The sequence below is a fragment of the Labrus mixtus genome, chromosome 19 (genome assembly GCF_963584025.1).
Source record: "Labrus mixtus chromosome 19, fLabMix1.1, whole genome shotgun sequence".
NCBI classification, from domain to species: Eukaryota; Metazoa; Chordata; class Actinopteri; order Labriformes; family Labridae; genus Labrus; species Labrus mixtus.
In genome coordinates, this window is record NC_083630.1 from 3,639,535 (window position 1) to 3,646,472 (window position 6,938).

Below are 6,938 nucleotides of genomic sequence, written 5' to 3' on the forward strand. Positions count from 1 at the left end.
TCAAGAAATTACATGTTTCAACATCTCCGCTCGTTTGGTGTCTGACCCCTGTGGAGAAGTGGAGCCTCCTCCTTACAGGAAGAATATGTAATTTTTTGATCCAGCAGATGTCGCCCTTGAGCACCAGCATGAAACCAAAACAACTTGCGCTGCATTGTTGTGTTAGCATGCTAATGCTAGCGATCTTTATTATGCTCGTATCTTCACACTGCATGTAAATTTACCTGAAATGAGCATGATCTAGAAACACAGTTAAGCAGTGAGTACAGTATGTTATTCTTCTTTTCTCTAGTCCCTCAATTAAACAACTTTTATACTCGAGGGGAGGAGTCAGCCGGCCGTCCAGGCGATGTAAACAAAGTGAAGATAGGACTCTGAAAACTCTGAAAACATCACAGACAGTGGGACTCGGGTGTTACACCCATTGTAGACAGTCATGACTCACAGAGTTATTTTCAGAGGATATACTTGATATCTGCTACATTTAAGTGTGAAAAATCACATATTCTTCATTTAATTCATCTTGTTTGGACATAAATCTATAAATTTGGGGCGCCAGTTGCCTAGTGGTTAGTGTGTGTGCCCTCATGTACTGGGGCTGTAGTCCTCCAAGCGGGCAGTTGTTCAAATCCGACCTGTGGCTCCTTTCCCGCATGTCGTACCCCCCCGTTTTCCGACTCTATCCTCTCTCCTCTCTCTACAACAAAGCCCCAGAATAAACCTTTAAATAAATGAATCCATAAATTCCTGTTTTGTTTTTTTAAAGTCGTGGCACACTGAAACATTAGTCCTCACTTCTCCTCGTCTCTCTCAGGGTTTTTACACTTATAGAAAATAAAAGATCAAAGTTGTACTCCCTGTTAAGAGCAGAGGTTCCACAAGTGCAGCGTGTCAGTAGTTAAAATAAAATCTTCTTTTTTTTCACCTCATTTGCACTTGAAAGAGCACGCAGCCAAATTAATATTCCAGAGTAGTTCCCCACAGTTAAAGAATTTGTTTTAGCCCAGTTTAGTTATTATTGTACACGGAGGCACTCCTGTACTTTTAACGCTTCATTATGACCCGAAACACCTCAGCCCAGAACATTACAGGTGACGTCTACCTGTGAAAAGCTCTCATTAGTGGTGACGTGAAGTATAATCATTACACATTTTCTTTCTTGGACTGATTCACTCTCTCACTATCTCTCGAGGCTTTACAGCAAGAGATCCCACATTTCTGATTCTGTACACTCAGTTATTCTGCAGTGGGACTTTATTACTCTGCAGGATATTCTCCCCATCTTACCGCGTGCTGCTTTATACTTCAATCTGTGAAGGAAAAGCAGAGTGGTTTTTCAAAAGGCTCTGATTATATTCGGGTCCATAAGAGTCGAGCCAGGTCACTTTATGTGTAGCACATCTAAAAACAGAAGGATGTAACCCAGAGTGCTTTTAACTTGGGGCAAATGGTTCCTCGATATAAATGTGAAGGTTGTGATTTAATGCAGGAAGCCAAGAAGGAAAGAGTTTGTCGAGGCGATTCAGACGATGCATACTCTTAATATACAATTTGAGTTTTTAAAATTTAGGTTTGTACCAAGTGGCAACCCCTGAAGCTGATGCTGAAGTGTAAAATCCTGCAGTTCCTTGAGTGTCCACTAGAGGCTGGCTGCAGAAGCACAGGAAGTCACATACACACCCATTCTAAAAAGCCTGTTTTTACAGCAGAGATTAACATGTTTACAGCCTGGTTCAAAAAAACAAATAGGTGTGATTAGCTCATGTCTCGATCGACACACACTGTACGGGGGGTGAATGTTTTGATGACTCATCAGTTTTGATTTGCTGAAGGATAAGAGTTATTCACAATAAGGCGTGTAGCTGACCTGATTGACAGGTGGGCGTGGTGTAACGGTTTGTCAGGAGGTTTAAAACCCGCCTCAGCTCCAGCTCTCAGCCTGACTGTTAGGTTGACTGAAAGTTAGACTGAGACAGCATTTCCAGCATGGAGCCCGCCATCGATGGGACTCCAGCGCCCCCTGCAGGAACAGACGGGTGACGTCACTCAGGCTTCAAACATGAATATTTACAGCCCGTAGTTACGACTGGCTTGCAGAATTCTGCAGAAAACAACATTCAGAGTTGTTTTCAGTCCTGTCGACATCACTTTGTCCCCGAGTTTGACTTGAGCAATTTGCCAAATTTAGATTGTGAGGCTTGAAGGGGTGAGAGTGTTCGGCCGCTATTTCACAACACAACAACGCAGAAATGTCAAAAATAAACATGACGATTTGTAACAGAATGTTGTTTTATTTTCTTAATCTGTCTTCACCGCTTAGGGAGTTGAACGGAGGAGGAGTTTCAAACCACTGCTTTACAAGATGACGATCATGAAGTCAGTGAAGAGTTGTTCAACTTTGAGTTTGAGACCAGGGGTCTTACATCACACACTTTCATATTAATCAAAGTAAAGACAGAAAAAGGTACACAAAAGCTGAACTCTAACTCCCATAATCCACCTATTGTCTGGTGATACCCAGCTGGATTCCCTCGTGAATGACTCTTCATTCCTGTTACATTCCATCACACATTTGGCAGTGGCACGACGTCACCCTAACTTATTCTCATCATTTCCTGTTCTGCAGAAGCTCTTGCGTGCCTCGCGGGCCTCCCTTCCTGCAGGCATTGCATAAGTTCACAGCATTAAGTCACACCACAGCTCGACAACGCCAGCGCCTGATGAGATAAACAACATCCCCGCACAGGGGCCACATTGTCTTCAGAGTGGCAGTATGTCCTGCAGACGACTGAGTGTCCTTTGTGCCACTCTCCGCTGTGAGGCCATATTTGTCCGCCATAGCATCTGATTTAGTCATATGGCGATGTGCAGCCTGGAGCCGGCCTCAGTAGGCCTGCAAAGGACTCGCTTTTAAGTCTCTAATGGGGCCATTCATTAAGTCCCTGTAGGACTCTGTGGACACTTTGCTTTGAAGCGCCTGAGTCCATTTATAAGAGCTGCTGAAACTTCTTTTGTCGCCTCATGAAATGCAACAGAATGCTTATCATTGCACAATAACATGCCCACTCATTATCCGTGCATTTCCAAAGTTGCCAGCCCCTCATGCTGTACATGTTTGATGAATAACAGAGTCCTCCGTCGGGTCCCGCTGGAGCATTAGCGGGCAGCTCTGCGGTAATCACTTCCTTCAGATGAAGCATTTAGAGAATGCACGGGGTCCGTCATGGCAGCTTTTATCTCGGAAGGCCAGGTCGGCAGCTTTATCATCGTTATGTAATCCCGGCCCGGCCAGTAGCCACAGGAAAGAGCAATTACAGGATGACCCATTTTAATGCATCACTGTCAACCCAATTAGTGAGTTGTTCCAGGAGGTTTTTCTGGTCAACCTGTGTGCACATGAGACTGTCTCATGTATGGTTTTCCATAATGTGCATACCGGGAATACATCCTGTAGACTACAGCTCGGCTTCAGTGTTACATTTAGCATCCGATATGGACATGAAGGAGAAACTCAAACTGAAACCATGAGCTGAATAATCAATTAAAAGATTGTCAGGCAATTAGGAACAGACTGTTATGATCATCAGTTAGTTATTTAAACAATTTCAAAGGGAGGAAAAGTCAGATATTTGCTCTCTTTGAGTTCTGGACTTTTTATAGATGTGAAGAAACTTAAAGGAGATCTGTTAAACTCACTCTCAGCATTAATGACGTCGGTCTGGGACGACTATTGAGTAGCGTTGCGAGATCTGTAGCCCAAAAACCTCCTTATTTATCTGCTACTGGCATCATTTCAGCCTCTGCCTGAAACGCTTCATTTCAGCTGCTGTCTCTTTAAATCTTACGTTTCCCACCATGCAACTCTCATGAAACCCTCCCAGCCTCCTTTGTGCACACCTCTAGTGCGCGCTCCATTGTCTTTATGTCAAAGATGTTTAGCATCAAACGGTACCAGCAAAGACTCAACTTAAAATGCATAAAGAAATATTTAAAATCGATGAAGAACAGAATCCCAAGCGTCACGTTGAAGCCTTTACAGCCTGTTGAAGGGTGCAGGATGAAGCAATCTACTGGAACATGTCCAAGAGTTTTAACATATTACAAATTTAGTGGCAAAAATGTGTGACATGCTGCCAAGGGTCAAACAGAATAAATAAGTGTGACAGTCTGTAAACAAACTTGACCAGGGGGTGAAAAGTTCCACCTCATGTAACCAGGAAAATAAAAGCATTTCTTCTTCTTGCATCCTCTTTTGTATTTCTTTCATTCCTGTCATCGGGTCCTGCAGCTGAGGAGTTTCAGACATCATCTGAAACTGATCTGTGACCCCGATCAGCTGCAACATGCGATAGATCTGAGTTTGGATTTGTGTGATAAGGAGAGCAGTGGAGTCACATTGTTCACCGTTGCGTGAGGACAAAGCCTGCCTGCCTCCCAGGTCAGTGGCTCAGAGCGAGACGTGAACTCAGATAGCACAGTGAGTGAGCACAGGACATCGTAAAACACAGATCTGGGATCAGATTAAAAGAAGAAACAAAAAAAACTTTGTTTATTCTCAAAGGAATTCTTTCTAGCTGATGGATTCAGCTGGAGGTCAGAGGTCAGACATGTGTGCATCATAGGATTCATTAGGACAACTGAAGACTGTTTTTGTTAAAATGTGTGTCAAACGATCTAAAAAATAAAACAAACCAGGTCGTCCTTTCAAAGTAAAAGCATGCTGGGTTAGTTTCTGTTTTTAGGGGATTGAAGATTGGCATCAGGGTGGGATGAAAGGTACATGAGTAGTAAAGGGTTAATGAATAACTTTACCCAGTGAGGGTTTTCACAGGAGACAATCAATACAATGAATAGAAGAATACATTGTGTGTGTGTGTGTGTGTGTGTGTGTGTGTGTGTGTGTGTGTGTGTGTGTGTGTGTGTGTGTGTGTCTGAATATCGAGGCACAGAGAATGAACACCTTTGAAAGATTTTCAACATTTTTTCCTCTTTCTCTAAATTAAAAATGTGTAATAGACCTCCGCTCTCTCTGCAGGGGAGAGAAGAAACATCCAGAAATCATAATTTAAGCAGATTTTTTTTAGGAGAGTTTTGATTGAAATCATGCCAAGTGAGACAACAATCAGTCCTCTGTGCCTGGAATGACAAACAGCTGATTTGTTTTCCGCATCGCCGGCTGTGAAACTATGAGTCAGTGTTACTTTTATTCTCGTGTGTGCTGTGCAAAAAAAAAAAACTGGGTGATAGGTGATCCTGGATCCAAGTCTGAGAATGCAACATTCAGCTCATGGTCATGGTAACCTGATCATAACCCTCCCACCCCCTTACCCCCCACCCCCCCCCACCCCCTCGTTCTCTCCCACACCCGAAAGTATAGAATGAATGCATCCTCTAATCAGTGGGTGGGGTCTGTGTTTATGCCGTGGCCTCGATAAATACCACCCCCGAAACAGCCAGGGAGCGCTGGTTCCCACAGAGGTTGGCAGAAAATAATAAAATACTTAACATTCCTCCACCCTGTGTAATGGTAGTAGCCCCCTTAGTGAAGCAAGAGCTGGCATCGGTGAAGGGAAAAACAACCCGGAGCTCCTGAATGCACCACCCTGTGTGAAACAATGACCATTGAACTGTCCTGCAGATTTTCCAGCACCTTTTTTAAGATCTCGCTGTGAAAACTCTCCCTGCTCAAACAAAGCTGTGCTTGAAATCTTTCTTTGGCACAATGTGTTTGTTTTTTTTTTCCTCCGAGTGTGAAGCGCTGAATGAATCTCAGTTTGTAGCGCGGGGGGGAGGGGGGGGGGGGTACATTTGGTCCCTTCACTGTTTGTTTTTCCAGAAAAGCCTATTTGTTTCATTTGAACAGAGAGCCTCCTGAGGCAGCGTCTCTGCAGATAAAGAGAAACTGACTCTGTTGCTATTCACTTGAGTGATAACCTCAAGGCCGTATGACACAGCCGGCCTGCCTGCATGGCCGCTGGTAATTTGCTGTTGTCAAAACAAGAGCACCAAACACATGGTTACGTACTTACACTCACTTACAGCACATTACAGAGCGCTTGTCATTGTCGATCTTTTACATTTAGAGGAAATGTCTTCCAGTTTTCACATCAGCAGGGTGACTGTTTTGATCGTTTACTCCAGATTTATTACATTTTATGTATTTCATGACGAGCCCTTTTTTCAAAGTGCCAGATTTGATCCGAGCATTGTGATGAGTTTTCACTGTCCGTCTTTCTTTCTGTTGGAACTGCTGCTGCAAACGTGCTGTTATGGAAGCGTCAGCATCTTTAAAGTGCTGCATCCAAAGGTCAGGGTTGATTAATATTGGCTCATTATGTACTTTGCCGTAGTGTAAACAAACAAACACGGACGTATGATGAAGTCATTTCAGAGTTTATAGGTCAGGGCCCTCAAACAAAGATGGAGGGTTTTTTAGTTTCTTTTTTTTCAGGTTTTTCATCGTGTTGGAGTGCAGCCGCATTCAGTGAAGAACCTCCATCACACCGGAGGAGGACAATATTGATTTCCACCCCAATATATATCTGCACGCTGAAACATCGGTCTGCTCTGAATGCAAGCGCACAAACCAATTCACAAACCTCCATCACCAAACATCACAAGAGCGTCCTGACTGATTACTGTGTCCCACGTCCATCCGCTCAGAAACACGGCGTACACACACACACACACACACACAGTCACACTCACACTCACGGGTCCTACTCTTCTTACTCAAGGTCAAGAGCCGCCGCGAGGCAGAGGCTCCTCATCGACGGCCTGATGGAGCTGACACCACAAGACCCATTGTACACACATGTTGATCTGTCCCCAGACGTGGCCTGACAGCCGCACGAGGCCGACGTCGCTGCTACTGAAAGCACCATCAATGCATTTCAATGAGAGGATCTAATGGTTAACGTTTGTGTGTGTGTGTGTGT